Source organism: Spea bombifrons, chromosome 2 (assembly GCF_027358695.1).
Source record: "Spea bombifrons isolate aSpeBom1 chromosome 2, aSpeBom1.2.pri, whole genome shotgun sequence".
Lineage (NCBI taxonomy): Eukaryota > Metazoa > Chordata > Amphibia > Anura > Pelobatidae > Spea > Spea bombifrons.
Genome location: NC_071088.1, coordinates 142,733,333 through 142,760,832, shown reverse-complemented (window position 1 = coordinate 142,760,832; position 27,500 = coordinate 142,733,333). Strand labels below are relative to the sequence as shown.

At 51.1% G+C, this 27,500-nt stretch overlaps 43 non-coding genes and 10 pseudogenes across 43 annotated transcripts; all 53 read left to right on the top strand.

Annotated features, from left to right (window-relative positions):
• The first annotated feature begins 249 nt into the window (after positions 1 to 249).
• Positions 250 to 358, top strand: LOC128479659 (uncharacterized; annotated as a pseudogene).
• A 219-nt stretch (positions 359 to 577) lies between these two features.
• On the top strand, positions 578 to 696 carry LOC128476310 (5S ribosomal RNA). The gene has a single exon (XR_008347325.1). It is a non-coding gene; the product is annotated as a 5S ribosomal RNA (ribosomal RNA).
• A 252-nt stretch (positions 697 to 948) lies between these two features.
• Positions 949 to 1,067, top strand: LOC128477439 (5S ribosomal RNA). The gene has a single exon (XR_008348411.1). It is a non-coding gene; the product is annotated as a 5S ribosomal RNA (ribosomal RNA).
• Positions 1,068 to 1,349: 282 nt separating this feature from the next.
• LOC128479658 (uncharacterized) lies at positions 1,350 to 1,458 on the top strand (annotated as a pseudogene).
• Positions 1,459 to 1,692: 234 nt separating this feature from the next.
• Positions 1,693 to 1,811, top strand: LOC128476309 (5S ribosomal RNA). The gene has a single exon (XR_008347324.1). It is a non-coding gene; the product is annotated as a 5S ribosomal RNA (ribosomal RNA).
• Positions 1,812 to 2,051: 240 nt separating this feature from the next.
• Positions 2,052 to 2,170, top strand: LOC128477438 (5S ribosomal RNA). The gene has a single exon (XR_008348410.1). It is a non-coding gene; the product is annotated as a 5S ribosomal RNA (ribosomal RNA).
• Positions 2,171 to 2,439: 269 nt separating this feature from the next.
• On the top strand, positions 2,440 to 2,548 carry LOC128480445 (uncharacterized; annotated as a pseudogene).
• A 207-nt stretch (positions 2,549 to 2,755) lies between these two features.
• LOC128476308 (5S ribosomal RNA) lies at positions 2,756 to 2,874 on the top strand. Its single transcript, XR_008347323.1, has one exon. It is a non-coding gene; the product is annotated as a 5S ribosomal RNA (ribosomal RNA).
• Positions 2,875 to 3,107: 233 nt separating this feature from the next.
• Positions 3,108 to 3,226, top strand: LOC128477036 (5S ribosomal RNA). Its single transcript, XR_008348025.1, has one exon. It is a non-coding gene; the product is annotated as a 5S ribosomal RNA (ribosomal RNA).
• A 222-nt stretch (positions 3,227 to 3,448) lies between these two features.
• On the top strand, positions 3,449 to 3,567 carry LOC128478759 (5S ribosomal RNA). Its single transcript, XR_008349662.1, has one exon. It is a non-coding gene; the product is annotated as a 5S ribosomal RNA (ribosomal RNA).
• Positions 3,568 to 3,765: 198 nt separating this feature from the next.
• On the top strand, positions 3,766 to 3,885 carry LOC128478552 (5S ribosomal RNA). The gene has a single exon (XR_008349464.1). It is a non-coding gene; the product is annotated as a 5S ribosomal RNA (ribosomal RNA).
• Positions 3,886 to 4,097: 212 nt separating this feature from the next.
• LOC128476307 (5S ribosomal RNA) lies at positions 4,098 to 4,216 on the top strand. Its single transcript, XR_008347322.1, has one exon. It is a non-coding gene; the product is annotated as a 5S ribosomal RNA (ribosomal RNA).
• Positions 4,217 to 4,434: 218 nt separating this feature from the next.
• On the top strand, positions 4,435 to 4,553 carry LOC128476305 (5S ribosomal RNA). Its single transcript, XR_008347320.1, has one exon. It is a non-coding gene; the product is annotated as a 5S ribosomal RNA (ribosomal RNA).
• Positions 4,554 to 4,760: 207 nt separating this feature from the next.
• Positions 4,761 to 4,879, top strand: LOC128476304 (5S ribosomal RNA). The gene has a single exon (XR_008347319.1). It is a non-coding gene; the product is annotated as a 5S ribosomal RNA (ribosomal RNA).
• A 237-nt stretch (positions 4,880 to 5,116) lies between these two features.
• Positions 5,117 to 5,235, top strand: LOC128477127 (5S ribosomal RNA). The gene has a single exon (XR_008348111.1). It is a non-coding gene; the product is annotated as a 5S ribosomal RNA (ribosomal RNA).
• Positions 5,236 to 5,507: 272 nt separating this feature from the next.
• On the top strand, positions 5,508 to 5,626 carry LOC128478226 (5S ribosomal RNA). Its single transcript, XR_008349157.1, has one exon. It is a non-coding gene; the product is annotated as a 5S ribosomal RNA (ribosomal RNA).
• A 233-nt stretch (positions 5,627 to 5,859) lies between these two features.
• On the top strand, positions 5,860 to 5,978 carry LOC128476436 (5S ribosomal RNA). The gene has a single exon (XR_008347448.1). It is a non-coding gene; the product is annotated as a 5S ribosomal RNA (ribosomal RNA).
• Positions 5,979 to 6,269: 291 nt separating this feature from the next.
• LOC128476303 (5S ribosomal RNA) lies at positions 6,270 to 6,388 on the top strand. The gene has a single exon (XR_008347318.1). It is a non-coding gene; the product is annotated as a 5S ribosomal RNA (ribosomal RNA).
• A 218-nt stretch (positions 6,389 to 6,606) lies between these two features.
• LOC128476302 (5S ribosomal RNA) lies at positions 6,607 to 6,725 on the top strand. The gene has a single exon (XR_008347317.1). It is a non-coding gene; the product is annotated as a 5S ribosomal RNA (ribosomal RNA).
• A 260-nt stretch (positions 6,726 to 6,985) lies between these two features.
• On the top strand, positions 6,986 to 7,094 carry LOC128480204 (uncharacterized; annotated as a pseudogene).
• Positions 7,095 to 7,342: 248 nt separating this feature from the next.
• On the top strand, positions 7,343 to 7,461 carry LOC128477115 (5S ribosomal RNA). The gene has a single exon (XR_008348100.1). It is a non-coding gene; the product is annotated as a 5S ribosomal RNA (ribosomal RNA).
• Positions 7,462 to 8,018: 557 nt separating this feature from the next.
• On the top strand, positions 8,019 to 8,137 carry LOC128479103 (5S ribosomal RNA). The gene has a single exon (XR_008349992.1). It is a non-coding gene; the product is annotated as a 5S ribosomal RNA (ribosomal RNA).
• A 560-nt stretch (positions 8,138 to 8,697) lies between these two features.
• LOC128480737 (uncharacterized) lies at positions 8,698 to 8,806 on the top strand (annotated as a pseudogene).
• A 209-nt stretch (positions 8,807 to 9,015) lies between these two features.
• LOC128477778 (5S ribosomal RNA) lies at positions 9,016 to 9,134 on the top strand. The gene has a single exon (XR_008348734.1). It is a non-coding gene; the product is annotated as a 5S ribosomal RNA (ribosomal RNA).
• A 321-nt stretch (positions 9,135 to 9,455) lies between these two features.
• Positions 9,456 to 9,564, top strand: LOC128479974 (uncharacterized; annotated as a pseudogene).
• Positions 9,565 to 17,166: 7,602 nt separating this feature from the next.
• LOC128477740 (5S ribosomal RNA) lies at positions 17,167 to 17,285 on the top strand. The gene has a single exon (XR_008348698.1). It is a non-coding gene; the product is annotated as a 5S ribosomal RNA (ribosomal RNA).
• Positions 17,286 to 17,473: 188 nt separating this feature from the next.
• Positions 17,474 to 17,592, top strand: LOC128479072 (5S ribosomal RNA). Its single transcript, XR_008349963.1, has one exon. It is a non-coding gene; the product is annotated as a 5S ribosomal RNA (ribosomal RNA).
• Positions 17,593 to 17,837: 245 nt separating this feature from the next.
• LOC128479265 (5S ribosomal RNA) lies at positions 17,838 to 17,956 on the top strand. The gene has a single exon (XR_008350148.1). It is a non-coding gene; the product is annotated as a 5S ribosomal RNA (ribosomal RNA).
• A 218-nt stretch (positions 17,957 to 18,174) lies between these two features.
• Positions 18,175 to 18,292, top strand: LOC128479307 (5S ribosomal RNA). The gene has a single exon (XR_008350193.1). It is a non-coding gene; the product is annotated as a 5S ribosomal RNA (ribosomal RNA).
• Positions 18,293 to 18,511: 219 nt separating this feature from the next.
• LOC128476301 (5S ribosomal RNA) lies at positions 18,512 to 18,630 on the top strand. The gene has a single exon (XR_008347316.1). It is a non-coding gene; the product is annotated as a 5S ribosomal RNA (ribosomal RNA).
• Positions 18,631 to 18,854: 224 nt separating this feature from the next.
• Positions 18,855 to 18,973, top strand: LOC128476300 (5S ribosomal RNA). Its single transcript, XR_008347315.1, has one exon. It is a non-coding gene; the product is annotated as a 5S ribosomal RNA (ribosomal RNA).
• Positions 18,974 to 19,208: 235 nt separating this feature from the next.
• On the top strand, positions 19,209 to 19,327 carry LOC128476298 (5S ribosomal RNA). The gene has a single exon (XR_008347314.1). It is a non-coding gene; the product is annotated as a 5S ribosomal RNA (ribosomal RNA).
• Positions 19,328 to 19,551: 224 nt separating this feature from the next.
• On the top strand, positions 19,552 to 19,670 carry LOC128478844 (5S ribosomal RNA). Its single transcript, XR_008349744.1, has one exon. It is a non-coding gene; the product is annotated as a 5S ribosomal RNA (ribosomal RNA).
• A 228-nt stretch (positions 19,671 to 19,898) lies between these two features.
• Positions 19,899 to 20,017, top strand: LOC128477966 (5S ribosomal RNA). The gene has a single exon (XR_008348911.1). It is a non-coding gene; the product is annotated as a 5S ribosomal RNA (ribosomal RNA).
• Positions 20,018 to 20,229: 212 nt separating this feature from the next.
• On the top strand, positions 20,230 to 20,348 carry LOC128478190 (5S ribosomal RNA). Its single transcript, XR_008349124.1, has one exon. It is a non-coding gene; the product is annotated as a 5S ribosomal RNA (ribosomal RNA).
• A 257-nt stretch (positions 20,349 to 20,605) lies between these two features.
• LOC128479973 (uncharacterized) lies at positions 20,606 to 20,714 on the top strand (annotated as a pseudogene).
• A 261-nt stretch (positions 20,715 to 20,975) lies between these two features.
• LOC128477154 (5S ribosomal RNA) lies at positions 20,976 to 21,094 on the top strand. Its single transcript, XR_008348136.1, has one exon. It is a non-coding gene; the product is annotated as a 5S ribosomal RNA (ribosomal RNA).
• Positions 21,095 to 21,327: 233 nt separating this feature from the next.
• LOC128479253 (5S ribosomal RNA) lies at positions 21,328 to 21,446 on the top strand. Its single transcript, XR_008350136.1, has one exon. It is a non-coding gene; the product is annotated as a 5S ribosomal RNA (ribosomal RNA).
• A 188-nt stretch (positions 21,447 to 21,634) lies between these two features.
• On the top strand, positions 21,635 to 21,753 carry LOC128479646 (uncharacterized; annotated as a pseudogene).
• A 212-nt stretch (positions 21,754 to 21,965) lies between these two features.
• LOC128479543 (5S ribosomal RNA) lies at positions 21,966 to 22,084 on the top strand. Its single transcript, XR_008350413.1, has one exon. It is a non-coding gene; the product is annotated as a 5S ribosomal RNA (ribosomal RNA).
• Positions 22,085 to 22,302: 218 nt separating this feature from the next.
• On the top strand, positions 22,303 to 22,421 carry LOC128476297 (5S ribosomal RNA). The gene has a single exon (XR_008347313.1). It is a non-coding gene; the product is annotated as a 5S ribosomal RNA (ribosomal RNA).
• Positions 22,422 to 22,982: 561 nt separating this feature from the next.
• Positions 22,983 to 23,101, top strand: LOC128479071 (5S ribosomal RNA). Its single transcript, XR_008349962.1, has one exon. It is a non-coding gene; the product is annotated as a 5S ribosomal RNA (ribosomal RNA).
• Positions 23,102 to 23,382: 281 nt separating this feature from the next.
• LOC128479972 (uncharacterized) lies at positions 23,383 to 23,491 on the top strand (annotated as a pseudogene).
• Positions 23,492 to 23,715: 224 nt separating this feature from the next.
• On the top strand, positions 23,716 to 23,834 carry LOC128478347 (5S ribosomal RNA). The gene has a single exon (XR_008349271.1). It is a non-coding gene; the product is annotated as a 5S ribosomal RNA (ribosomal RNA).
• A 212-nt stretch (positions 23,835 to 24,046) lies between these two features.
• On the top strand, positions 24,047 to 24,165 carry LOC128479542 (5S ribosomal RNA). Its single transcript, XR_008350412.1, has one exon. It is a non-coding gene; the product is annotated as a 5S ribosomal RNA (ribosomal RNA).
• A 224-nt stretch (positions 24,166 to 24,389) lies between these two features.
• Positions 24,390 to 24,508, top strand: LOC128476296 (5S ribosomal RNA). Its single transcript, XR_008347312.1, has one exon. It is a non-coding gene; the product is annotated as a 5S ribosomal RNA (ribosomal RNA).
• A 532-nt stretch (positions 24,509 to 25,040) lies between these two features.
• LOC128478272 (5S ribosomal RNA) lies at positions 25,041 to 25,159 on the top strand. Its single transcript, XR_008349200.1, has one exon. It is a non-coding gene; the product is annotated as a 5S ribosomal RNA (ribosomal RNA).
• A 230-nt stretch (positions 25,160 to 25,389) lies between these two features.
• On the top strand, positions 25,390 to 25,508 carry LOC128479053 (5S ribosomal RNA). Its single transcript, XR_008349945.1, has one exon. It is a non-coding gene; the product is annotated as a 5S ribosomal RNA (ribosomal RNA).
• A 270-nt stretch (positions 25,509 to 25,778) lies between these two features.
• Positions 25,779 to 25,897, top strand: LOC128478566 (5S ribosomal RNA). Its single transcript, XR_008349478.1, has one exon. It is a non-coding gene; the product is annotated as a 5S ribosomal RNA (ribosomal RNA).
• Positions 25,898 to 26,121: 224 nt separating this feature from the next.
• On the top strand, positions 26,122 to 26,240 carry LOC128476295 (5S ribosomal RNA). Its single transcript, XR_008347311.1, has one exon. It is a non-coding gene; the product is annotated as a 5S ribosomal RNA (ribosomal RNA).
• Positions 26,241 to 26,480: 240 nt separating this feature from the next.
• LOC128476293 (5S ribosomal RNA) lies at positions 26,481 to 26,599 on the top strand. Its single transcript, XR_008347309.1, has one exon. It is a non-coding gene; the product is annotated as a 5S ribosomal RNA (ribosomal RNA).
• Positions 26,600 to 26,862: 263 nt separating this feature from the next.
• On the top strand, positions 26,863 to 26,981 carry LOC128476292 (5S ribosomal RNA). The gene has a single exon (XR_008347308.1). It is a non-coding gene; the product is annotated as a 5S ribosomal RNA (ribosomal RNA).
• Positions 26,982 to 27,261: 280 nt separating this feature from the next.
• Positions 27,262 to 27,370, top strand: LOC128479971 (uncharacterized; annotated as a pseudogene).
• Positions 27,371 to 27,500: the final 130 nt, after the last annotated feature.

Genomic DNA, 27,500 nt, shown 5'->3' with positions numbered 1-27,500 from the left:
ACAGTCCGGGGAGAGCTTTTTGCCATGTGTTTCTTGCTCATCATCAAAGCTTTAAACCCTTATTTGAACCTTCTCACCTTCTCTGTCCTGTCCCAGGGCTTATAATTCTTTCTGTCTGACGACAAGCAGCAGCAGCAGCAGCAGCAGCAGCAGCAGCAGCAGCAGCAGCAGCAGCAGCAGCAGCAGCAGCAGCAGCAGCAGCAGCAGCAGCAGCAACAGAATAAGAAAAGTAAAACAAAGAGCTTTCACACCTGCGGCCATACCACCCTGAAAGCGCCTGAACTCGGAAGCTAAGCAGGGTTGGGCCTGGTTAGTACCTGGATGGGAGACCGCCTGGGAATACCAGGTGTTGTAGGCTTTTTCTTTTCTCACAGTCCGGGGAGAGCTTTTTGCCATGTGTTTCTTGCTCATCATCAAAGCTTTAAACCCTTATTTGAACCTTCTCACCTTCTCTGTCCTGTCCCAGGGCTTATAATTCTTTCTGTCTGACGACAAGCAGCAGCAGCAGCAGCAGCAGCAGCAGCAGCAGCAGCAGCAACAGCAACAGAATAAGAGAAGTAAAATAAAAAACTTTCACACCTGCGGCCATACCACCCTGAAAGCGCCCGATCTCGTCTGATCTCGGAAGCTAAGCAGGGTTGGGCCTGGTTAGTACCTGGATGGGAGACCGCCTGGGAATACCAGGTGTTGTAGGCTTTTTCTTTTCTCACAGTCCGGGGAGAGCTTTTTGCCATGTGTTTCTTGCTCATCATCAAAGCTTTAAACCCTTATTTGAACCTTTTCACCTTCTCTGTCCTGTCCCAGGGCTTATAATTCTTTTTGTCTGACGACAAGCAGCAGCAGCAGCAGCAGCAGCAGCAGCAGCAGCAGCAGCAGCAGCAGCAGCAGCAGCAGCAGCAGCAGCAGCAGCAGCAACAGAATAAGAGAAGTAAAATAAAAAACTTTCACACCTGCGGCCATACCACCCTGAAAGCGCCCGATCTCGTCTGATCTCGGAAGCTAAGCAGGGTTGGGCCTGGTTAGTACCTGGATGGGAGACTGCCTGGGAATACCAGGTGTTGTAGGCTTTTAATTTTTTCTCACAGTCCGGGGAGAGCTTTTTGCCATGTGTTTCTTGCTCATCATCAAAGCTTTAAACCCTTATTTGAACCTTCTCACCTTCTCTGTCCTGTCCCAGGGCTTATAATTCTTTCTGTCTGACGACAAGCAGCAGCAGCAGCAGCAGCAGCAGCAGCAGCAGCAGCAGCAGCAGCAAGCAGCAGCAGCAGCAGCAGCAGCAGCAGCAGCAGCAGCAGCAGCAGCAGCAGCAGCAGCAACAGAATAAGAAAAGTAAAACAAAGAGCTTTCACACCTGCGGCCATACCACCCTGAAAGCGCCTGAACTCGGAAGCTAAGCAGGGTTGGGCCTGGTTAGTACCTGGATGGGAGACCGCCTGGGAATACCAGGTGTTGTAGGCTTTTTCTTTTCTCACAGTCCGGGGAGAGCTTTTTGCCATGTGTTTCTTGCTCATCATCAAAGCTTTAAACCCTTATTTGAACCTTCTCACCTTCTCTGTCCTGTCCCAGGGCTTATAATTCTTTCTGTCTGACGACAAGCAGCAGCAGCAGCAGCAGCAGCAGCAGCAGCAGCAGCAGCAGCAGCAGCAGCAGCAACAGCAACAGAATAAGAGAAGTAAAATAAAAAACTTTCACACCTGCGGCCATACCACCCTGAAAGCGCCCGATCTCGTCTGATCTCGGAAGCTAAGCAGGGTTGGGCCTGGTTAGTACCTGGATGGGAGACCGCCTGGGAATACCAGGTGTTGTAGGCTTTTTCTTTTCTCACAGTCCGGGGAGAGCTTTTTGCCATGTGTTTCTTGCTCATCATCAAAGCTTTAAACCCTTATTTGAACCTTTTCACCTTCTCTGTCCTGTCCCAGGGCTTATAATTCTTTTTGTCTGACGACAAGCAGCAGCAGCAGCAGCAGCAGCAGCAGCAGCAGCAGCAGCAGCAGCAGCAGCAGCAGCAGCAGCAGCAACAGAATAAGAGAAGTAAAATAAAAAACTTTCACACCTGCGGCCATACCACCCTGAAAGCGCCCGATCTCGTCTGATCTCGGAAGCTAAGCAGGGTTGGGCCTGGTTAGTACCTGGATGGGAGACTGCCTGGGAATACCAGGTGTTGTAGGCTTTTAATTTTTTCTCACAGTCCGGGGAGAGCTTTTTGCCATGTGTTTCTTGCTCATCATCAAAGCTTTAAACCCTTGTTTGAACCTTCTCACCTTCTCTGTCCTGTCCCAGGGCTTATAATTCTTTCTGTCTGACGACAAGCAGCAGCAGCAGCAGCAGCAGCAGCAGCAGCAGCAGCAGCAGCAGCAGCAGCAGCAGCAGCAGCAGCAGCAGCAGCAGCAGCAGCAGCAGCAGCAACAGAATAAAAGAAGTAAAATAAAGAGCTTTCACACCTGCGGCCATACCACCCTGAAAGCGCCTGATCTCGGAAGCTAAGCAGGGTTGGGCCTGCTTAGTACCTGGATGGGAGACCGCCTGGGAATACCAGGTGTTGTAGGCTTTTTCTTTTCTCACAGTCCGGGGAGAGCTTTTTGCCATGTGTTTCTTGCTCATCATCAAAGCTTTAAACCCTTATTTGAACCTTCTCACCTTCTCTGTCCTGTCCCAGGGCTTATAATTCTTTTTGTCTGACGACAAGCAGCAGCAGCAGCAGCAGCAGCAGCAGCAGCAGCAACAGAATAAGAGAAGTAAAATAAAAAACTTTCACACCTGCGGCCATACCACCCTGAAAGCGCCCGATCTCGTCTGATCTCGGAAGCTAAGCAGGGTTGGGCCTGGTTAGTACCTGGATGGGAGACCGCCTGGGAATACCAGGTGTTGTAGGCTTTTAATTTTTTCTCACAGTCCGGGGAGAGCTTTTTGCCATGTGTTTCTTGCTCATCATCAAAGCTTTAAACCCTTATTTGAACCTTCTCACCTTCTCTGTCCTGTCCCAGGGCTTATAATTCTTTTTGTCTGACGACAAGCAGCAGCAGCAGCAGCAGCAGCAGCAGCAGCAGCAGCAGCAGCAGCAGCAGCAGCAGCAACAGAATAAGAGAAGTAAAATAAAAAACTTTCACACCTGCGGCCATACCACCCTGAAAGCACCCGATCTCGTCTGATCTCGGAAGCTAAGCAGGGTTGGGCCTGGTTAGTACCTGGATGGGAGACCGCCTGGGAATACCAGGTGTTGTAAGCTTTTTCTTTTCTCACAGTCCGGGGAGAGCTTTTTGCCATGTGTTTCTTGCTCATCATCAAAGCTTTAAACCCTTATTTGAACCTTCTCACCTTCTCTGTCCTGTCCCAGGGCTTATAATTCTTTCTGTCTGACGACAAGCAGCAGCAGCAGCAGCAGCAGCAGCAGCAGCAGCAGCAGCAGCAGCAGCAACAGAATAAGAGAAGTAAAATAAAAAACTTTCACACCTGCGGCCATACCACCCTGAAAGCGCCCGATCTCGTCTGATCTCGGAAGCTAAGCAGGGTTGGGCCTGGTTAGTTCCTGGATGGGAGACCGCCTGGGAATACCAGGTGTTGTAGTCTTTTTCTTTTCTCACAGTCCGGGGAGAGCTTTTTGCCATGTGTTTCTTGCTCATCATCAAAGCTTTAAACCCTTATTTGAACCTTCTCACCTTCTCTGTGCAGTCCCAGGGCTTATAATTCTTTCTGTCTGACGACAAGCAGAAGCAGCAGCAGCAGCAGCAGCAGCAGAATAAGAGAAGTAAAATAAAAAACTTTCACACCTGCGGCCATACCACCCTGAAAGCGCCCGATCTCGTCTGATCTCGGAAGCTAAGCAGGGTTGGGCCTGGTTAGTACCTGGATGGGGTGACCGCCTGGGAATACCAGGTGTTGTAGGCTTTTAATTTTTTCTCACAGTCCGGGGAGAGCTTTTTGCCATGTGTTTCTTGCTCATCATCAAAGCTTTAAACCCTTATTTGAACCTTCTCACCTTCTCTGTCCTGTCCCAGGGCTTATAATTCTTTTTGTCTGACGACAAGCAGCAGCAGCAGCAGCAGCAGCAGCAGCAGCAGCAGCAACAGAATAAGAGAAGTAAAATAAAAAACTTTCACACCTGCGGCCATACCACCCTGAAAGCGCCCGATCTCGTCTGATCTCGGAAGCTAAGCAGGGTTGGGCCTGGTTAGTACCTGGATGGGAGACCGCCTGGGAATACCAGGTGTTGTAGGCTTTTAATTTTTTCTCACAGTCCGGGGAGAGCTTTTTGCCATGTGTTTCTTGCTCATCATCAAAGCTTTAAACCCTTGTTTGAACCTTCTCACCTTCTCTGTCCTGTCCCAGGGCTTATAATTCTTTCTGTCTGACGACAAGCAGCAGCAGCAGCAGCAGCAGCAGCAGCAGCAGCAGCAGCAGCAGCAGAATAAGAGAAGTAAAATAAAAAACTTTCACACCTGCGGCCATACCACCCTGAAAGCGCCCGATCTCGTCTGATCTCGGAAGCTAAGCAGGGTTGGGCCTGGTTAGTACCTGGATGGGAGACCGCCTGGGAATACCAGGTGTTGTAGGCTTTTTCTTTTCTCACAGTCCGGGGAGAGCTTTTTGCCATGTGTTTCTTGCTCATCATCAAAGCTTTAAACCCTTATTTGAACCTTCTCACCTTCTCTGTCCTGTCCCAGGGCTTATAATTCTTTCTGTCTGACGACAAGCAGCAGCAGCAGCAGCAGCAGCAGCAGCAGCAGCAGCAGAATAAGAGAAGTAAAATAAAAAACTTTCACACCTGCGGCCATACCACCCTGAAAGCGCCCGATCTCGTCTGATCTCGGAAGCTAAGCAGGGTTGGGCCTGGTTAGTACCTGGATGGGAGACCGCCTGGGAATACCAGGTGTTGTAGGCTTTTTCTTTTCTCACAGTCCGGGGAGAGCTTTTTGCCATGTGTTTCTTGCTCATCATCAAAGCTTTAAACCCTTATTTGAACCTTCTCACCTTCTCTGTCCTGTCCCAGGGCTTATAATTCTTTCTGTCTGACGACAAGCAGCAGCAGCAGCAGCAGCAGCAGCAGCAGCAGCAGCAGCAGCAGCAGCAGCAGCAGCAGCAGCAGCAGAATAAGAGAAGTAAAATAAAAAACTTTCACACCTGCGGCCATACCACCCTGAGAGCGCCCGATCTCGTCTGATCTCGGAAGCTAAGCAGGGTTGGGCCTGGTTAGTACCTGGATGGGAGACCGCCTGGGAATACCAGGTGTTGTAGGCTTTTAATTTTTTCTCACAGTCCGGGGAGAGCTTTTTGCCATGTGTTTCTTGCTCATCATCAAAGCTTTAAACCCTTATTTGAACCTTCTCACCTTCTCTGTCCTGTCCCAGGGCTTATAATTCTTTTTGTCTGACGACAAGCAGCAGCAGCAGCAGCAGCAGCAGCAGCAGCAGCAGCAGCAGCAGCAGCAGCAGCAGCAGCAGCAGCAGCAGCAGCAGCAGCAGCAGCAGCAGCAGCAACAGAATAAGAGAAGTAAAATAAAAAACTTTCACACCTGCGGCCATACCACCCTGAAAGCGCCCGATCTCGTTTGATCTCGGAAGCTAAGCAGGGTTGGGCCTGGTTAGTACCTGGATGGCAGACCGCCTGGGAATACCAGGTGTTGTAGGCTTTTAATTTTTTCTCACAGTCCGGGGAGAGCTTTTTGCCATGTGTTTCTTGCTCATCATCAAAGCTTTAAACCCTTATTTGAACCTTCTCACCTTCTCTGTCCTGTCCCAGGGCTTATAATTCTTTCTGTCTGACGACAAGCAGCAGCAGCAGCAGCAGCAGCAGCAGCAGCAGCAGCAGCAGCAGCAGCAGCAGCAGCAACAGAATAAGAAAAGTAAAATAAAGAGCTTTCACACCTGCGGCCATACCACCCTGAAAGCGCCCGATCTCATCTGATCTCGGAAGCTAAGCAGGGTTGGGCCTGGTTAGTACCTGGATGGGAGACCGCCTGGGAATACCAGGTGTTGTAGGCTTTTTCTTTTCTCACAGTCCGGGGAGAGCTTTTTGCCATGTGTTTCTTGCTCATCATCAAAGCTTTAAACCCTTATTTGAACCTTCTCACCTTCTCTGTCCTGTCCCAGGGCTTATAATTCTTTTTGTCTGACGACAAGCAGCAGCAGCAGGAGCAGCAGCAGCAGCAGCAGCAGCAGAAGCAGAAGCAGAAGCAGAAGCAGAAGCAGCAGCAGAAGCAGCAGCAGCAGAAGCAGCAGCAGCAGCAGCAGCAGCAGCAACAGAATCAGAGAAGTAAAATAAAAAACTTTCACACCTGCGGCCATACCACCCTGAAAGCGCCCGATCTCGTCTGATCTCGGAAGCTAAGCAGGGTTGGGCCTGGTTAGTACCTGGATGGGAGACCGCCTGGGAATACCAGGTGTTGTAGGCTTTTTCTTTTCTCACAGTCCGGGGAGAGCTTTTTGCCATGTGTTTCTTGCTCATCATCAAAGCTTTAAACCCTTATTTGAACCTTCTCACCTTCTCTGTCCTGTCCCAGGGCTTATAATTCTTTCTGTCTGACGACAAGCAGCAGCAGCAGCAGCAGCAGCAGCAGCAGCAGCAGCAGCAGCAGCAACAGAATAAGAGAAGTAAAATAAAAACTTTCACACCTGCGGCCATACCACCCTGAAAGCGCCCGATCTCGTCTGATCTCGGAAGCTAAGCAGGGTTGGGCCTGGTTAGTACCTGGATGGGAGACCGCCTGGGAATACCAGGTGTTGTAGGCTTTTAATTTTTTCTCACAGTCCGGGGAGAGCTTTTTGCCATGTGTTTCTTGCTCATCATCAAAGCTTTAAACCCTTATTTGAACCTTCTCACCTTCTCTGTCCTGTCCCAGGGCTTATAATTCTTTCTGTCTGACGACAAGCAGCAGCAGCAGCAGCAGCAGCAGCAGCAGCAGCAGCAGCAGCAGCAGCAGCAGCAGCAGCAGCAGCAGCAGCAGCAGCAGCAGCAACAGAATAAGAGAAGTAAAATAAAAAACTTTCACATCTGCGGCCATACCACCCTGAAAGCGCCTGATCTCGGAAGCTAAGCAGGGTTGGGCCTGGTTAGTACCTGGATGGGAGACCGCCTGGGAATACCAGGTGTTGTAGGCTTTTAATTTTTTCTCACAGTCCGGGGAGAGCTTTTTGCCATGTGTTTCTTGCTCATCATCAAAGCTTTAAACCCTTATTTGAACCTTCTCACCTTCTCTGTCCTGTCCCAGGGCTTATAATTCTTTTTGTCTGACGACAAGCAGCAGCAGCAGCAGCAGCAGCAGCAGCAGCAGCAGCAGCAGCAGCAGCAGCAGCAGCAGCAGCAGCAGCAGCAACAGAATAAGAGAAGTAAAATAAAAAACTTTCACACCTGCGGCCATACCACCCTGAAAGCGCCTGGTCTCGTCTGATCTCGGAAGCTAAGCAGGGTTGGGCCTGGTTAGTACCTGGATGGGAGACCGCCTGGGAATACCAGGTGTTGCAGGCTTTTAATTTTTTCTCACAGTCCGGGGAGAGCTTTTTGCCATGTGTTTCTTGCTCATCATCAAAGCTTTAAACCCTTATTTGAACCTTCTCACCTTCTCTGTCCTGTCCCAGGGCTTATAATTCTTTCTGTCTGACGACAAGCAGCAGCAGCAGCAGCAGCAGCAGCAGCAGCAGCAGCAGCAGCAGCAGCAGCAGCATAAGAGAAGTAAAATAAAAAACTTTCACACCTGCGGCCATACCACCCTGAAAGCGCCCGATCTCGTCTGATCTCGGAAGCTAAGCAGCGTTAGTACCTGGATGGGAGACCGCCTGGGAATACCAGGTGTTGTAGGCTTTTAATTTTTTCTCACAGTCCGGGGAGAGCTTTTTGCCATGTGTTTCTTGCTCATCATCAAAGCTTTAAACCCTTATTTGAACCTTCTCACCTTCTCTGTCCTGTCCCAGGGCTTATAATTCTTTCTGTCTGACGACAAGCAGCAGCAGCAGCAGCAGCAGCAGCAGCAGCAGCAGCAGCAGCAGCAGCAACAGAATAAGAGAAGTAAAATAAAAAACTTTCACATCTGTGGCCATACCACCCTGAAAGTGCCAGATCTCGTCTGATCTCGGAAGCTAAGCAGGGTTGGGCCTGGTTAGTACCTGGATGGGAGACCGCCTGGGAATACCAGGTGTTGTAGAGTTTTTCTTTTCTCACAGTCCGGGGAGAGCTTTTTGCCATGTGTTTCTTGCTCATCATCAAAGCTTTAAACCCTTATTTGAACCTTCTCACCTTCTCTGTCCTGTCCCAGGGCTTATAATTATTTCTGTCTGATGACAAGGAGCAGGAGCAGGAGCAGCAGGAGCAGCAGGAGCAGCAGCAGCAGCAGGAGCAGCAGCAGCAGCAGCAGCAGCAGCAGCAGCAGCAGCAGCAACAGAATAAGAGAAGTAAAATAAAAAACTTTCACACCTGCGGCCATACCACCCTGAAAGCGCCCGATCTCGTCTGATCTCGGAAGCTAAGCAGCAGCAGCAGCAGCAGCAGCAGCAGCAGCAGCAGCAGCAGCAGCAGCAGCAGCAGCAGCAGCAGCAGCAGCAGCAGCAGCAGCAGCAGCAGCAGCAGCAGCAGCAGCAGCAGCAGCAGCAGCAGCAGCAGCAGCAGCAGCAGCAGCAGCAGCAGCAGCAGCAGCAGCAGCAGCAGCAGCAGCAGCAGCAGCAGCAGCAGCAGCAGCAGAATAAGAGAAGTAAAATAAAAAACATTCACACCTGTGGCCATACCACCCCGATCTCGTCTGATCTCGGAAGCTAAGCAGGGTTGGGCCTGGTTTGTACCTGGATGGGAGACCGCCTGGGAATACCAGGTGTTGTAGGCTTTTAATTTTTTCTCACAGTCCGGGGAGAGCTTTTTGCCATGTGTTTCTTGCTCATCATCAAAGCTTTAAACCCTTATTTGAACCTTACCTTCTCTGTCCTGTCCCAGGGCTTATAATTCTTTCTGTCTGACGACAAGCAGCAGCAGCAGCAGCAGCAGCAGCAGCAGCAACAGCAACAGAATAAGAGAAGTAAAATAAAAAACTTTCACACCTGCGGCCATACCACCCTGAAAGCGCCCGATCTCATCTGATCTCGGAAGCTAAGCAGGGTTGGGCCTGGTTAGTACCTGGATGAGAGACCGCCTGGGAATACCAGGTGTTGTAGGCTTTTTCTTGTCTCACAGTCCGGGGAGAGCTTTTTGCCATGTGTTTCTTGCTCATCATCAAAGCTTTAAACCCTTATTTGAACCTTCTCACCTTCTCTGTCCTGTCCCAGGGCTTATAATTCTTTCTGTCTGACGACAAGCAGCAGCAGCAGCAGCAGCAGCAGCAGCAGCAGCAGCAGCAGCAGCAGCAGCAGCAGCAGCAGCAGCAGCAGCAGCAGCAGCAGCAGCAGCAGCAGCAGCAGCAGCAGCAGCAGCAGCAGCAGCAGCAGCAGCAGCAGCAGCAGCAGCAGCAGCATAAGAGAAGTAAAATAAAAAACTTTCACACCTGCGGCCATACCACCCTGAAAGCGCCTGATCTCGGAAGCTAAGCAGGGTTGGGCCTGGTTAGTACCTGGATGGGAGACCGCCTGGGAATACCAGGTGTTGTAGGCTTTTAATTTTTTCTCACAGTCCGGGGAGAGCTTTTTGCCATGTGTTTCTTGCTCATCATCAAAGCTTTAAACCCTTATTTGAACCTTCTCACCTTCTCTGTCCTGTCCCAGGGCTTATAATTCTTTTTGTCTGACGACAAGCAGCAGCAGCAGCAGCAGCAGCAGCAGCAGCAGCAGCAGCAGCAGCAGCAGCAGCAGCAGCAGCAGCAGCAGCAGCAGCAGCAGCAGCAGCAGCAGCAGCAGCAGCAGCAGCAGCAGCAGCAGCAGCAGCAGCAGCAGCAGCAGCAGAATAAGAGAAGTAGGGGGGCGTGGCTGGCCTGGCGAGGAAGATGGCTGCCTGATTTGTTTTCTCCGCGCCACCCGTCCTAATATTTGCAGGCACACCGGTGTAATCCGCAATGGGCCGCACTAAAAAGGGTCCTCCGGAACCGACTACCCCGGCGGCTAGCGGCAGACCCCAATCCGCGTCCTTGAAGGACTTTTTCGCTGCTCCTTTGCCCCTGCAGACCCAGCCGGGAGATTCCGACATGGCGCAGACTCCCGCGTGCTTTCGGGCCTCGGAGGACGGCGCTCCCCCGCTGCCCGTGCCGAGTTCCTCGGGACCGCCTTCGCCTGATTGGCGCCGACTTTTTTCCTCCCTACCCACCAAGGACGACTTCAGTCTCCTCGTGGCAGAGGTGAAGCAGACGGTCCGGGCCGAAGTAGCGGCATTACGGGCCGAAGTTACCCGCCTCGACGAGAGGGTCTCTGGTGTGGACGCCAGGACCAGTGATGTCGAACGCCAGCTCTCAGCCCACTGCCGCTCCTGTTCCCACCAGCTGGCTGATGTGTTCTACCACCTTGAGGACCTTGATAACCGGGGACGGCGGTCCAATATCAGGGTCCGGGGCCTTCCTGAAGGTGAGCGACCCGAGGACCTTAAGGAGATCCTGGACAGACTTTTCTCCATGATATTGGAGCGTCCTGCCGACCCAGGGAGGAAGCCTATAACTTTTGACCGCGCACATAGGGCCCTACGCTCCAACGGCGGCCCGGGAGATCCCCCTAGGGACATAATTTGTTGCCTCCACAGCTACTCCTTGAAGGAGGAGATCATGCTGAAGGCCCGTGCCCGTCGTTTTTGGACCTTTGAGGGCCACGAGGTTTCCCTCTACCAGGACCTTTCCCACTACACGCTGCTGGCCAGGAGGGCCTTACGTCCGGTGACCGCTGCGCTCCAGGAGAGGAAGATCGTCTACCGTTGGGGCTACCCATTCGCCCTGGTCGCCCGTCGGGGCTCGCTCACGGCTACCATCCGCAGGCCTGCGGATGTTCGTCCCTTCCTGCTGGAACTGGACCTGCCGCCGCTTGAGGTCCCCGACTGGACCGCCCGGGACGTGGATCCTCGACAGCGCCGCGGCAGATCGACACAACGCGGACCCCCCCGGGTCAGACCCCCTCGACGGGCTGCGGGAGACGGTGATCGCGACCGGCAACCGAGGGAGTGATTGATGCCGGCCCTGCGCCGGTGGCGAACCCGCGGAGACTCGGTTGTATCCTTCCCTGGTTGCGTACGCCGCTCCGACGGCGGGGACTATCGCTCTACGCGGACTCTCGTTTGTACCAAACCGCAGGGTACCCGCGGTTCCTCTGCGCCTTCATGTTGGGTTTTGTTTTATTTTTTGTTACTCTACTTTTGTTTTTTCGCCGTGTTTTTGGGGCTGGTGGGGGGTTCTTGCGCCCTGCCTGTATTTTGTGTTTATGGGGCCTCTACGTCAGTCTGCGGCCATTTGCGGCTTTTGGCGCCTGTTGCTCGGGTCCCACATGTGGACCGTGCGCACTCTCACACATGCTTTCCCATTCACACCTGTTCTTGCTCACATTGCCTGGTACCTCCTGTACCTCATGCGCGCTCTTGCACACGTGCGGCTGACACTTTACAGGTATGCTGGCATGATGACACTATGGTGTACTTTTGTGATATTATCAGTTCCTCATGAGTAGTGAGGGTGTGGCACATACAACACATTTGCTATTTCACGGTGGCTGCGACAATGGCTGCTGGGGGTGTCTCTCACTGCATGTACGCACGTACCGTATGCTTTGTTACGCTCTGTATCGGTTATTTTTTTTTTTTTTTTTTTTTTTTTTTTTTTTTTTTTTTTTGTGACCGGCCACTCAGCAGCGGTTGACACTTTACAGGTATGCTGGCATGATGACACTATGGTGTACTTTTGTGATATTATTAGTTCCACATGAGTAGTGAGGGTGTGGCACATAAAACACATTTGCCATTTCACGATGGCTGCGACAATGGCTGCTGGGTGTGTCTCTCACTGCATGTACGCACGTACCATATGCATTATTACACTCTGGATCGGTTACTTTTCATTTTTTATTACACTCTGTACCAGTTGCTTTTCGGTTTTTTTTTTTTTTTTTTTTTTTTTTTTGTGAACGGCCACTCAGCAGCGGTTGACACTTTACAGGTATGCTGGCATGATGACACTATGGTGTACTTTTGTGATATTATCAGTTCCACATGAGTAGTGAGGGTGTGGCACATAAAACACATTTGCTATTTCACGATGGCTGCGACAATGGCTGCTGGGTGTGTCTCTCACTGCATGTACGCACGTACCATATGCATTATTACACTCTGGATCGGTTACTTTTCATTTTTTATTACACTCTGTACCAGTTGCTTTTCGTTTTTTTTTTTTTGTTTTTTTTTTTTTGTTTTTTTTTTTTTTTTGTTTTTTTTTTTTTTTTTTTTTGTGTGTGAACGGCCACTCAGCAGCGGCTGACACTTTACAAGTATGCTGGCATGATGTCACTATGGTGTACTTTTGTGATATTATCAGTTCCACATGAGTAGTGAGGGTGTGGCACATAAATCACATTTGCTATTCCACGATGGCTGCGACAATGGCTGCTGGGTGTGTCTCTCACTGCATGTACGCACGTACCGTATGCATTATTACACTCTGTATCTGCTCTGATGTCATTATGCTGAACACCTCGGGGCCACTAGCATCACTGCTGTTATTCCTCTGTATTTTTATTTTCCGTAGTTTTATTTTTATTTGTGATATTATTCGTTGCGCAAGAGTCAACAGGGTGTGACATATAACGACCATATGCTCCTACACGATGGATATGTCGGTGGCTACTGAGTGTACATTGTTCTACTCTATGTCTTAAATGTGTGCTCTCTAACGTATTGCGTTGCCCGATCTTTGTTGTTTTGGTGTTGTCTGTTTTGGGCGGGTGGCGGGGCGTCTTTTGGTTTCGTGACATCTGGTTCCTCACGGAGCCTTTGCTGCTCTTTTCGTCTCCTCGCCCGCTTGGTTCTCTTCCCCACGGGGCTTGGTGTCATATCCCGTTTCCTGGGGACCCCGCTCGCCTCCCTCGGGGGGTTGGAGTCTACCCGGTACTTGACACATTTCCCCACATACTACCTCTCTCCCGTACCTTCCCCCTTCCCGTCCTAGTCCTCCTTCTCGCCGCCCACTCCCTCTCCGTCCCTCACCCCCTCCCTTTTCCCCCGCGGTTTTGAGACACTGCTTTATACGGCGGCCCCCATGGCTTTCCGCCCGGCTCCGCTGACCATCTATTCTGTTAACGCACAGGGTCTCAATCTACCCGAAAAACGGTCCAGGGCTCTGAGAGAATTTAAGGCACATGATGCCTCTGTGGTGCTGCTTCAGGAGACGCACTTTCGGGAGGGGCTGGCCCCTAGCCTTAAGAATTCCCACTACCCTTTGGGATATTTTAGTAACAATCCAGAGTCTAAGACTAAGGGGACGGCTATACTATTTTCTAGCAGGGTCCCGTTTGTTGTTAAAGATACTCTCCTTGACCCCTCGGGCCGTTTCACCTTCGTTAAGGGCTATATTTCAGAGGCTCTCTACACTTTTGCCAGTGTGTATCTCCCCAATCGGTCTCAACATTTGGCCCTCCGGTCTATCGCGGCCTCGCTCTCCACCTTCGGAGAGGGCCTCGTGATTCTGGGAGGGGATTTAAATGTTCCCCTTCACCCGGAGGCTGATACCTCCTCTGGCTCTAGCTGTGTCCCAGGTAACCAGCTGCGTTCGGTTCGCAAAATCCTTGCTGAGCAGCACCTGATTGACTGTTGGCGTTCTCTGTACCCGACTGCCCGGGACTTCACTTTCTTTTCCTCACCTCACGCTTGCTACTCACGACTGGACTACATTTTTCTCTCTCAGACTTACCTCGACTTGCTGCGGACGGCCGTGATCCTGCCGATGACCTGGACCGACCATTCTCCTGTTTCTATTACGCTCGACTCTCCGCTGTGTAGGGCTAGGGAGTGGACGTGGCGACTTAATGACTCTTTCTTACTGGACGAGGCTCTTGTTTCTCAGACGGAGACGGAACTGCAGCAGTATTTTCTGGAAAATGCTACGCAGGGGGTGTCCCCTCTGGTGGTGTGGGAGGCTCACAAGTGCGTGCTGCGGGGTTTTTTCATACAACAGGGTGCACGGCGGAAGAGGGCGCGCGCGCTGGAGATTGATCGGCTCACTGCGCGTATTCAGCATCTGGAATCCGTGCATAAAGACACCCTGGACGAGGGGACTCACACGGAACTGACCTCCTTAAGGGGTCAGTTGTCGGATATTCTTAACTCTAGGTTTCGCCGGGCTTCCCTGTATAGCCAGAGGTTTTTCAGCGAACACGGCAACAAATGTGGTAAGCTGTTGGCCAAGATGATTAATCCCCTTAAGCGGAACGCGCACGTTCATCGAGTTCGGACGCCTGCGGGGGATTTGTCCCCCTACCCCTCTAAGATTGTGGACGCGTTTCATGCCTACTATTCCTCCCTTTATGGCTTGTCTCAGGCTTCGGATGCTCGTGCCTGTCACGATAAGCGGGTCCGTATTGATCGTTATCTGGCGGCCCACGGTGTGCGCAAGCTTACCCGCGAACAGGCGGATTCCATCGAGGAGCCGTTCTCGGCCGCGGAGCTTTCCGCGGCTCTGAAGGCTACGCAGCGGGGTAAGTGTCCGGGCCCGGACGGTTTGCCCTTGGGGTACTACCATACCTTCTCGAAGCACCTTTTCCCTCACCTGCTTGCTGCCCTCAATGCCATACGTGAGGGTCTTCAGTTCCCTTCCCAGTCGTTGGCGGCTACGATCACGGTTATTCCGAAGGAAGGCAAGGATCCTGGTTTGTGTCAGAGCTACCGGCCCATCTCGCTCCTCAATGCCGATTTAAAGCTTTTTGCCAAGATGTTGGCGCTGCGCTTGGCTCGCTTCCTCCCGCTGTTGATCCACCCCGATCAAGCAGGTTTTATCCCTCGACGTGAGGCGCGGGATAACACGATTAGGCTTCTCTCCGTGATCCACAAGGCACGGGTGGAGGCACGCCAAATTTTATTTCTGTCGACCGACGCGGAGAAGGCCTTCGATAGGGTGGACTGGGTGTTTTTGGAGGCTACCTTGGTGCATCTGGGTCTGGGTCCCTCTATGTTGGCTTGGATTAGGGCTCTCTATTCTTCGCCATCTGCTCGCATTCGGGTTAACGGGGCTCTCTCCCCCCCTATAGCGATACGGAACGGAACTAGGCAGGGGTGCCCCCTTTCCCCGATGCTCTTTGCGTTGTCTCTGGAGCCTTTCCTAGAGGCTGTCCGCTCTGACCCGAACATATTGGGGTTGCAGGAGGGTGGTAGGCATCACAAGATTGCGGCGTACGCGGATGACCTCCTGTTTATCGTTGACCGCCCCGGTGTTACGCTTCCGAATATTCTTGAGGCATTTCGCCTCTACGGCGAGCTGTCTAACCTCAAAATAAATTATTCGAAATCTGAGATTTTGAATATTACCCTGCCCCCTAGTTTGGCGGCTGCGCTCATGCCCAGCTTCCCCTTTAAGTGGTGCCCCGAGAAGCTGCAGTATTTGGGGATCTGGCTGACTGCTGACCCCGCTCGTCTTTACCATGCCAACTTTGCGCCTCTGCTCGCCGTCCTGTCGGGGGATCTGCGGCGGTGGATGCCGTTGTTCCTCTCCTGGATGGGCCGGGTGAATGTTGTTAAGATGAACCTTTTACCCCGGGTGTTGTACCTGTTCCAAACGCTGCCCATCCGGATACCTCGGGAGTTTTTCCAGGTTCTTCGGTCCCTGGTGTCTAAGTTTGTCTGGGGTAATAAGAGTCCTCGACAGCGGTTCTCCCAGCTTACGAGACCTAAATCTGCGGGTGGTCTTGCCTTACCTGACTTTCAGGGGTACTACCGGGCTGCCCACTTGCTTCGCGTTTTGGAGTGGCACGCCTTGGGCCCTCTAGCTAAGCCGTGGGTCGACCTGGAGCTTGGTGAGTTGCGGGGCTGTGTGTATCATGCCTTGTGGGGCCCGAGCGGCAGCCACGGCGGCATTTCGCACCCTTTTATTCTAGCGACTCTGGCGGTTTGGAGGGGGGTGGGACGGCGGGCCCGTCTCTCTACTGCTCCGTCGCCCTTGTTGCCCCTATGCGGGAATCCGGACTTTGCGCCGGGGCGCGGGGAGGGTCGCTTGGATTTTCTTGGGGTTCCTGCCCCTGTTCAGGCTCGGGCGCTCCTGGGGGAGGGTGGGATTCTGCCCTTGGGTTCGTTGATAACGGGCCGCGTTCCTACGTGGTCGGAGCGCTTCACTTATCACCAAATTCGTCACTACCTTTCTACCTTGCCACGGGGGGACCTTCTTCATCGACCCTTAACGGGCTTCGAGGTCTTGTGCACGAGGGCTCACCCACCGGAGAGGGCCATCTCCCTGCTCTACTCTTTTCTTTTGACTGCGACTTCCACGACACGACCGCCCTTCTGCGCGACCTGGGAGGCCGACTGTGACACTCAACTCTCCGACAGGGACTGGGACAAGATTTACATTTTTACCCATAAGAGCTCTAAAGCGACTAAGACGCAGGAGACTAATTATAAGCTGTTGACGAACTGGTACAGGACGCCGCAGAGGCTCCACCGAATGTTCCCGGGTACCTCTGATATGTGTTGGAGGTGCGGTGGGGACGTGGGCACGATGTTGCACATATGGTGGTCATGCCCTTTGTTACAGCCCTACTGGGAGGAGGTCCACCGGGTGATCTCGGAGCTCTCGGATTCCCCCCCTCCGTTCCGGCCGCTGCCCATGCTTCTGCACCACACTCCCCGTTCGATCTCACATTACAAGCGGTCGGTGGTCCGACATCTCCTTGACGCTGCTAAAAGTCTCATCCCACTTCATTGGAAACAACCTCGCCCTCCCTCTCGCCGCGACTGGGTGGCGAAGGTGGAGGAGATCAGGCGGATTGAGGATCTCTCCGCCTCGACCCCGAAACTTAGGGAGGCTTATACGGCCACATGGTTCTACTGGTTGTCCTCTGTTGTGGGGCGGGATGCGTAGTTGCCCTGCTCTGCCCTTTTGATCTGTGTATTCCATTTTTGCCACTGGTCTTGGATCTGTGTTTCTGTACATCATGGTCTCATGCCGGGGTACCCTGTTTTCCCCGTTTCCCTTCCCTCCCTCTTTTTCCTTTCTGTATCCCTACCCCCTCCCTCATATATGTTTGGAAAATTGAATAAAATTTGATTTTGAAAAAAAAAAAGAATAAGAGAAGTAAAATAAAAAACTTTCACACCTGCGGCCATACCACCCTAAAAGCGCCCGATCTCGTCTGATCTCGGAAGCTAAGCAGGGTTGGGCCTGGTTAGTACCTGGATGGGAGACCGCCTGGGAATACCAGGTGTTGTAGGCTTTTAATTTTTTCTCACAGTCCGGGGAGAGCTTTTTGCCATGTGTTTCTTGCTCATCATCAAAGCTTTAAACCCTTATTTGAACCTTCTCACCTTCTCTGTCCTGTCCCAGGGCTTATAATTCTTTCTGTCTGACGACAAGCAGCAGCAGCAGCAACAGAATAAGAGAAGTAAAATAAAAAACTTTCACACCTGTGGCCATACCACCCTGAAAGCGCCCGATCTCGTCTGATCTCGGAAGCTAAGCAGGGTTGGGCCTGGTTAGTACCTGGATGGGAGACTGCCTGGGAATACCAGGTGTTGTAGCCTTTTAATTTTTTCTCACAGTCCGGGGAGAGCTTTTTGCCATGTGTTTCTTGCTCATCATCAAAGCTTTAAACCCTTATTTGAACCTTCTCACCTTCTCTGTCCTGTCCCAGGGCTTATAATTCTTTCTGTCTGACGACAAGCAGCAGCAGCAGCAGCAGCAGCAGCAGCAGCAGCAGCAGCAGCAGCAGCAGCAGCAGCAGCAGCAGCAGCAACAGAATAAGAGAAGTAAAATAAAAAATTTTCACACCTGCGGCCATACCACCCTGAAAGCGCCCGATCTCGTCTGATCTCGGAAGCTAAGCAGCGTTGGGCCTGGTTAGTACCTGGATGGGAGACCGCCTGGGAATACCACGTGTTGTAGGCTTTTAATTTTTTCTCACAGTCCGGGGAGAGCTTTTTGCCATGTGTTTCTTGCTCATCATCAAAGCTTTAAACCCTTATTTGAACCTTCTCACCTTCTCTGTCCTGTCCCAGGGCTTATAATTCTTTCTGTCTGACGACAAGCAGCAGCAGCAGCAGCAGCAGCAGCAGCAGCAGCAGCAACAGCAACAGAATAAGAGAAGTAAAATAAAAAACTTTCACACCTGCGGCCATACCACCCTGAAAGCGCCGATCTCGTCTGATCTTGGAAGCTAAGCAGGGTTGGGCCTGGTTAGTACCTGGATGGGAGACCGCCTGGGAATACCAGGTGTTGTAGGCTTTTTCTTGTCTCACAGTCCGGGGAGAGCTTTTTGCCATGTGTTTCTTGCTCATCATCAAAGCTTTAAACCCTTATTTGAACCTTCTCACCTTCTCTGTCCTGTCCCAGGGCTTATAATTCTTTCTGTCTGACGACAAGCAGCAGCAGCAGCAGCAGCAGCAGCAGCAGCAGCAGCAGCAGCAGCAACAGAATAAGAGAAGTAAAATAAAAAACTTTCACACCTGCGGCCATACCACCCTGAAAGCGCCCGATCTCGTCTGATCTCGGAAGCTAAGCAGGGTTGGGCCTGGTTAGTACCTGGATGGGAGACCGCCTGGGAATACCAGGTGTTGTAGGCTTTTAATTTTTTCTCACAGTCCGGGGAGAGCTTTTTGCCATGTGTTTCTTGCTCATCATCAAAGCTTTAAACCCTTATTTGAACCTTCTCACCTTCTCTGTCCTGTCCCAGGGCTTATAATTCTTTTTGTCTGACGACAAGCAGCAGCAGCAGCAGCAGCAGCAGCAGCAGCAGCAGCAGCAGCAGCAGCAACAGAATAAGAGAAGTAAAATAAAAAACTTTCACACCTGCGGCCATACCACCCTGAAAGCGCCCGATCTCGTCTGATCTCGGAAGCTAAGCAGGGTTGGGCCTGGTTAGTACCTGGATGGGAGACCGCCTGGGAATACCAGGTGTTGTAGGCTTTTAATTTTTTCTCACAGTCCGGGGAGAGCTTTTTGCCATGTGTTTCTTGCTCATCATCAAAGCTTTAAACCCTTATTTGAACCTTCTCACCTTCTCTGTCCTGTCCCAGGGCTTATAATTCTTTCTGTCTGACGACAAGCAGCAGCAGCAGCAGCAGCAGCAGCAGCAGCAGCAGCAGCAGCAGCAGCAGCAGCAGCAGCAACAGAATAAGAGAAGTAAAATAAAAACTTTCAAACCTGCGGCCATACCACCCTGAAAGCGCCCGATCTCGTCTGATCTCGGAAGCTAAGCAGGGTTGGGCCTGGTTAGTACCTGGATGGGAGACCGCCTGGGAATACCAGGTGTTGTAGGCTTTTAATTTTTTCTCACAGTCCGGGGAGAGCTTTTTGCCATGTGTTTCTTGCTCATCATCAAAGCTTTAAACCCTTATTTGAACCTTCTCACCTTCTCTGTCCTGTCCCAGGGCTTATAATTCTTTCTGTCTGACGACAAGCAGCAGCAGCAGCAGCAGCAGCAGCAGCAGCAGCAGCAGCAGCAACAGCAACAGAATAAGAGAAGTAAAATAAAAAACTTTCACACCTGCGGCCATACCACCCTGAAAGCGTCCGATCTTGTCTGATCTCGGAAGCTAAGCAGGGTTGGGCCTGGTTAGTACCTGGATGGGAGACCGCCTGGGAATACCAGGTGTTGTAGGCTTTTTCTTGTCTCACAGTCCGGGGAGAGCTTTTTGCCATGTGTTTCTTGCTCATCATCAAAGCTTTAAACCCTTATTTGAACCTTCTCACCTTCTCTGTCCTGTCCCAGGGCTTATAATTCTTTCTGTCTGACGACAAGCAGCAGCAGCAGCAGCAGCAGCAGCAGCAGCAGCAGCAGCAGCAGCAGCAGCAGCAACAGAATAAGAGAAGTAAAATAAAAAACTTTCACATCTGCGGCCATACCACCCTGAAAGCGCCTGATCTCGTCTGATCTCGGAAGCTAAGCAGGGTTGGGCCTGGTTAGTACCTGGATGGGAGACCGCCTGGGAATACCAGGTGTTGTAGGCTTTTAATTTTTTCTCACAGTCCGGGGAGAGCTTTTTGCCATGTGTTTCTTGCTCATCATCAAAGCTTTAAACCCTTATTTGAACCTTCTCACCTTCTCTGTCCTGTCCCAGGGCTTATAATTCTTTTTGTCTGACGACAAGCAGCAGCAGCAGCAGCAGCAGCAGCAGCAGCAGCAGCAACAGAATAAGAGAAGTAAAATAAAAAACTTTCACACCTGCGGCCATACCACCCTGAAAGCGCCCGATCTCGTCTGATCTCGGAAGCTAAGCAGGGTTGGGCCTGGTTAGTACCTGGATGGGAGACCGCCTGGGAATACCAGGTGTTGCAGGCTTTTAATTTTTTCTCACAGTCCGGGGAGAGCTTTTTGCCATGTGTTTCTTGCTCATCATCAAAGCTTTAAACCCTTATTTGAACCTTCTCACCTTCTCTGTCCTGTCCCAGGGCTTATAATTCTTTCTGTCTGACGACAAGCAGCAGCAGCAGCAGCAGCAGCAGCAACAGCAGCAACAGCAGCAGCAACAGCAGCAACAGCAGCAACAGCAGCAGCAACAGCAACAGAATAAGAGAAGTAAAATAAAAAACTTTCACACCTGCGGCCATACCACCCTGAAAGCGCCTGATCTCGGAAGCTAAGCAGGGTTGGGCCTGGTTAGTACCTGGATGGGAGACCGCCTGGGAATACCAGGTGTTGTAGGCTTTTTCTTGTCTCACAGTCCGGGGAGAGCTTTTTGCCATGTGTTTCTTGCTCATCATCAAAGCTTTAAACCCTTATTTGAACCTTCTCACCTTCTCTGTCCTGTCCCAGGGCTTATAATTCTTTCTGTCTGACGACAAGCAGCAGCAGCAGCAGCAGCAGCAGCAGCAGCAGCAGCAGCAGCAGCAGCAGCAGCAGCAGCAGCAGCAGCAGCAGCAGCAGCAGCAGCAACAGAATAAGAGAAGTAAAATAAAAAACTTTCACACCTGCGGCCATACCACCCTGAAGGCGCCCGATCTCGTCTGATCTCGGAAGCTAAGCAGGGTTGGGCCTGGTTAGTACCTGGATGGGAGACCGCCTGGGAATACCAGGTGTTGTAGGCTTTTAATTTTTTCTCACAGTCCGGGGAGAGCTTTTTGCCATGTGTTTCTTGCTCATCATCAAAGCTTTAAACCCTTATTTGAACCTTCTCACCTTCTCTGTCCTGTCCCAGGGCTTATAATTCTTTCTGTCTGACGACAAGCAGCAGCAGCAGCAGCAGCAGCAGCAGCAGCAGCAGCAGCAGCAGCAGCAGCAGCAGCAACAGAATAAGAGAAGTAAAATAAAAAACTTTCACACCTGCGGCCATACCACCCTGAAAGCGCCCGATCTCGTCTGATCTCGGAAGCTAAGCAGTGTTGGGCCTGGTTAGTACCTGGATGGGAGACCGCCTGGGAATACCAGTTGTTGTAGGCTTTTAATTTTTTCTCACAGTCCGGGGAGAGCTTTTTGCCATGTGTTTCTTGCTCATCATCAAAGCTTTAAACCCTTATTTGAACCTTCTCACCTTCTCTGTCCTGTCCCAGGGCTTATAATTCTTTCTGTCTGACGACAAGCAGCAGCAGCAGCAACAGAATAAGAGAAGTAAAATAAAAAACTTTCACACCTGTGGCCATACCACCCTGAAAGCGCCCGATCTCGTCTGATCTCGGAAACTAAGCAGGGTTGGGCCTGGTTAGTACCTGGATGGGAGACTGCCTGTGGATACCAGGTGTTGTAGGCTTTTAATTTTTTCTCACAGTCCGGGGAGAGCTTTTTGCCATGTGTTTCTTGCTCATCATCAAAGCTTTAAACCCTTATTTGAACCTTCTCACCTTCTCTGTCCTGTCCCAGGGCTTATAATTCTTTCTGTCTGACGACAAGCAGCAGCAGCAGCAGCAGCAGCAGCAGCAGCAGCAGCAACAGAATAAGAGAAGTAAAATAAAAAATTTTCACACCTGCGGCCATACCACCCTGAAAGCGCCCGATCTCGTCTGATCTCAGAAGCTAAGCAGCGTTGGGCCTGGTTAGTACCTGGATGGGAGACCGCCTGGGAATACCACGTGTTGTAGGCTTTTAATTTTTTCTCACAGTCCGGGGAGAGCTTTTTGCCATGTGTTTCTTGCTCATCATCAAAGCTTTAAACCCTTATTTGAACCTTCTCACCTTCTCTGTCCTGTCCCAGGGCTTATAATTCTTTCTGTCTGACGACAAGCAGCAGCAGCAGCAGCAGCAGCAGCAGCAGCAGCAGCAACAGCAACAGAATAAGAGAAGTAAAATAAAAAACATTCACACCTGCGGCCATACCACCCTGAAAGCGCCCGATCTCGTCTGATCTCGGAAGCTAAGCAGGGTTGGGCCTGGTTAGTACCTGGATGGGAGACCGCCTGGGAATACCAGGTGTTGTAGGCTTTTTCTTGTCTCACAGTCCGGGGAGAGCTTTTTGCCATGTGTTTCTTGCTCATCATCAAAGCTTTAAACCCTTATTTGAACCTTCTCACCTTCTCTGTCCTGTCCCAGGGCTTATAATTCTTTCTGTCTGACGACAAGCAGCAGCAGCAGCAGCAGCAGCAGCAGCAGCAGCAGCAGCAGCAGCAGCAGCAGCAGCAGCAACAGAATAAGAGAAGTAAAATAAAAAATTTTCACACCTGCGGCCATACCACCCTGAAAGCGCCCGATCTTGTCTGATCTCGGAAGCTAAGCAGGGTTGGGCCTGGATGGGAGACCGCCTGGGAATACCAGGTGTTGTAGGCTTTTTCTTGTCTCACAGTCCGGGGAGAGCTTTTTGCCATGTGTTTCTTGCTCATCATCAAAGCTTTAAACCCTTATTTGAACCTTCTCACCTTCTCTGTCCTGTCCCAGGGCTTATAATTCTTTCTGTCTGACGACAAGCAGCAGCAGCAGCAGCAGCAGCAGCAGCAGCAGCAGCAGCAGCAGCAACAGAATAAGAGAAGTAAAATAAAAAACTTTCACACCTGCGGCCGTACCACCCTGAAAGCGCCCGATTTCGTCTGATCTCGGAAGCTAAGCAGGGTTGGGCCTGGTTAGTACCTGGATGGGAGACTGCCTGGGAATACCAGGTGTTGTAGGCTTTTAATTTTTTCTCACAGTCCGGGGAGAGCTTTTTGCCATGTGTTTCTTGCTCATCATCAAAGCTTTAAACCCTTATTTGAACCTTCTCACCTTCTCTGTCCTGTCCCAGGGCTTATAATTCTTTCTGTCTGACGACAAGCAGCAGCAGCAGCAGCAGCAGCAGCAGCAGCAGCAGCAGCAGCAGCAGCAGCAGCAGCAGCAGCAGCAGCAGCAGCAGCAGCAGCAGCAGCAGCAGCAGCAGCAGCAACAGAATAAGAGAAGTAAAATAAAAAACTTTCACACCTGCGGCCATACCACCCTGAAAGCGCCTGATCTCGGAAGCTAAGCAGGGTTGGGCCTGGTTAGTACCTGGATGGGAGACCGCCTGGGAATACCAGGTGTTGTAGGCTTTTAATTTTTTCTCACAGTCCGGGGAGAGCTTTTTGCCATGTGTTTCTTGCTCATCATCAAAGCTTTAAACCCTTATTTGAACCTTCTCACCTTCTCTGTCCTGTCCCAGGGCTTATAATTCTTTTTGTCTGACGACAAGCAGCAGCAGCAGCAGCAGCAGCAGCAGCAGCAGCAGCAGCAGCAGCAGCAACAGAATAAGAGAAGTAAAATAAAAAACTTTCACACCTGCGGCCATACCACCCTGAAAGCGCCCAATCTCGTCTGATCTCGGAAGCTAAGCAGGGTTGGGCCTGGTTAGTACCTGGATGGGAGACCGCCTGGGAATACCAGGTGTTGTAGTTTTTTAATTTTTTCTCACAGTCCGGGGAGAGCTTTTTGCCATGTGTTTCTTGCTCATCATCAAAGCTTTAAACCCTTATTTGAACCTTCTCACCTTCTCTGTCCTGTCCCAGGGCTTATAATTCTTTCTGTCTGACGACAAGCAGCAGCAGCAGCAGCAGCAGCAGCAGCAGCAGCAGCAACAGAATAAGAGAAGTAAAATAAAAAATTTTCACACCTGCGGCCATACCACCCTGAAAGCGCCCGATCTCGTCTGATCTCAGAAGCTAAGCAGCGTTGGGCCTGGTTAGTACCTGGATGGGAGACCGCCTGGGAATACCACGTGTTGTAGGCTTTTAATTTTTTCTCACAGTCCGGGGAGAGCTTTTTGCCATGTGTTTCTTGCTCATCATCAAAGCTTTAAACCCTTATTTGAACCTTCTCACCTTCTCTGTCCTGTCCCAGGGCTTATAATTCTTTCTGTCTGACGACAAGCAGCAGCAGCAGCAGCAGCAGCAGCAGCAGCAGCAGCAGCAGCAACAGCAACAGAATAAGAGAAGTAAAATAAAAAACATTCACACCTGCGGCCATACCACCCTGAAAGCGCCCGATCTCGTCTGATCTCGGAAGCTAAGCAGGGTTGGGCCTGGTTAGTACCTGGATGGGAGACCGCCTGGGAATACCAGGTGTTGTAGGCTTTTTTCTTGTCTCACAGTCCGGGGAGAGCTTTTTGCCATGTGTTTCTTGCTCATCATCAAAGCTTTAAACCCTTATTTGAACCTTCTCACCTTCTCTGTCCTGTCCCAGGGCTTATAATTCTTTCTGTCTGACGACAAGCAGCAGCAGCAGCAGCAGCAGCAGCAGCAGCAGCAGCAGCAGGAACAGAATAAGAGAAGTAAAATAAAAAACTTTCACACCTGCGGCCATACCACCCTGAAAGCGCCCGATCTTGTCTGATCTCGGAAGCTAAGCAGGGTTGGGCCTGGATGGGAGACCGCCTGGGAATACCAGGTGTTGTAGGCTTTTTCTTGTCTCACAGTCCGGGGAGAGCTTTTTGCCATGTGTTTCTTGCTCATCATCAAAGCTTTAAACCCTTATTTGAACCTTCTCACCTTCTCTGTCCTGTCCCAGGGCTTATAATTCTTTCTGTCTGACGACAAGCAGCAGCAGCAGCAGCAGCAGCAGCAGCAGCAGCAACAGAATAAGAGAAGTAAAATAAAAAACTTTCACACCTGCGGCCATACCACCCTGAAAGCGCCCGATCTCGTCTGATCTCGGAAGCTGAGCAGGGTTGGGCCTGGTTAGTACCTGGATGGGAGACCGCCTGGGAATACCAGGTGTTGTAGGCTTTTAATTTTTTCTCACAGTCCGGGGAGAGCTTTTTGCCATGTGTTTCTTGCTCATCATCAAAGCTTTAAACCCTTATTTGAACCTTCTCACCTTCTCTGTCCTGTCCCAGGGCTTATAATTCTTTTTGTCTGACGACAAGCAGCAGCAGCAGCAGCAGCAGCAGCAGCAGCAGCAGCAGCAGCAGCAGCAGCAGCAACAGAATAAGAGAAGTAAAATAAAAAACTTTCACATCTGCGGCCATACCACCCTGAAAGTGCCAGATCTCGTCTGATCTCGGAAGCTAAGCAGGGTTGGGCCTGGTTAGTACCTGGATGGGAGACCGCCTGGGAATACCAGGTGTTGTAGGGTTTTTCTTTTCTCACAGTCCGGGGAGAGCTTTTTGCCATGTGTTTCTTGCTCATCATCAAAGCTTTAAACCCTTATTTGAACCTTCTCACCTTCTCTGTCCTGTCCCAGGGCTTATAATTATTTCTGTCTGATGACAATGAGCAGGAGCAGGAGCAGCAGGAGCAGCAGGAGCAGCAGCAGCAGCAGGAGCAGCAGCAGCAGCAGCAGCAGGAGCAGCAGCAGCAGCAGCAGCAGCAACAGAATAAGAGAAGTAAAATAAAAAACTTTCACACCTGCGGCCATACCACCCTGAAAGCGCCCGATCTCGTCTGATCTCGGAAGCTAAGCAGGGTTGGGCCTGGTTAGTACCTGGATGGGAGACCGCCTGGGAATACCCGGTCTTGTAGGCTTTTAATTTTTTCTCACAGTCCGGGGAGAGCTTTTTGCCATGTGTTTCTTGCTCATCATCAAAGCTTTAAACCCTTATTTGAACCTTCTCACCTTCTCTGTCCTGTCCCAGGGCTTATAATTCTTTCTGTCTGACGACAAGCAGCAGCAGCAGCAGCAGCAGCAGCAGCAGCAGCAGCAGCAGCAACAGCAACAGAATAAGAGAAGTAAAATAAAAAACTTTCACACCTGCGGCCATACCACCCTGAAAGCGCCCGATCTCGTCTGATCTCGGAAGCTAAGCAGGGTTGGGCCTGGTTAGTACCTGGATGGGAGACCGCCTGGGAATACCAGGTGTTGTAGGCTTTTTCTTGTCTCACAGTCCGGGGAGAGCTTTTTGCCATGTGTTTCTTGCTCATCATCAAAGCTTTAAACCCTTATTTGAACCTTCTCACCTTCTCTGTCCTGTCCCAGGGCTTATAATTCTTTCTGTCTGACGACAAGCAGCAGCAGCAGCAGCAGCAGCAGCAGCAGCAGCAGCAGCAGCAGCAGCAGCAGCAGCAGCAGCAGCAACAGAATAAGAGAAGTAAAATAAAAAACTTTCACACCTGCGGCCATACCACCCTGAAAGCGCCCGATCTCGTCTGATCTCGGAAGCTAAGCAGGGTTGGGCCTGGTTAGTACCTGGATGGGAGACCGCCTGGGAATACCAGGTGTTGTAGGCTTTTAATTTTTTCTCACAGTCCGGGGAGAGCTTTTTGCCATGTGTTTCTTGCTCATCATCAAAGCTTTAAACCCTTATTTGAACCTTCTCACCTTCTCTGTCCTGTCCCAGGGCTTATAATTCTTTTTGTCTGACGACAAGCAGCAGCAGCAGCAGCAGCAGCAGCAGCAGCAGCAGCAGCAGCAGCAGCAGCAGCAGCAGCAGCAGCAGCAGCAGCAGCAGCAGCAGCAACAGAATAAGAGAAGTAAAATAAAAAACTTTCACACCTGCGGCCATACCACCCTGAAAGCGCCCGATCTCGTCTGATCTCGGAAGCTAAGCAGGGTTGGGCCTGGTTAGTACCTGGATGGGAGACCGCCTGGGAATACCAGGTGTTGTAGGCTTTTAATTTTTTCTCACAGTCCGGGGAGAGCTTTTTGCCATGTGTTTCTTGCTCATCATCAAAGCTTTAAACCCTTATTTGAACCTTCTCACCTTCTCTGTCCTGTCCCAGGGCTTATAATTCTTTCTGTCTGACGACAAGCAGCAGCAGCAGCAGCAGCAGCAGCAGCAGCAGCAGCAGCAGCAGCAGCAGCAGCAGCAGCAGCAGCAGCAGCAGCAGCAGCAGCAGCAGCAGCAGCAGCAGCAGCAACAGAATAAGAGAAGTAAAATAAAAACTTTCACACCTGCGGCCATACCACCCTGAAAGCGCCTGATCTCGGAAGCTAAGCAGGGTTGGGCCTGGTTAGTACCTGGATGGGAGACCGCCTGGGAATACCAGGTGTTGTAGGCTTTTAATTTTTTCTCACAGTCCGGGGAGAGCTTTTTGCCATGTGTTTCTTGCTCATCATCAAAGCTTTAAACCCTTATTTGAACCTTCTCACCTTCTCTGTCCTGTCCCAGGGCTTATAATTCTTTCTGTC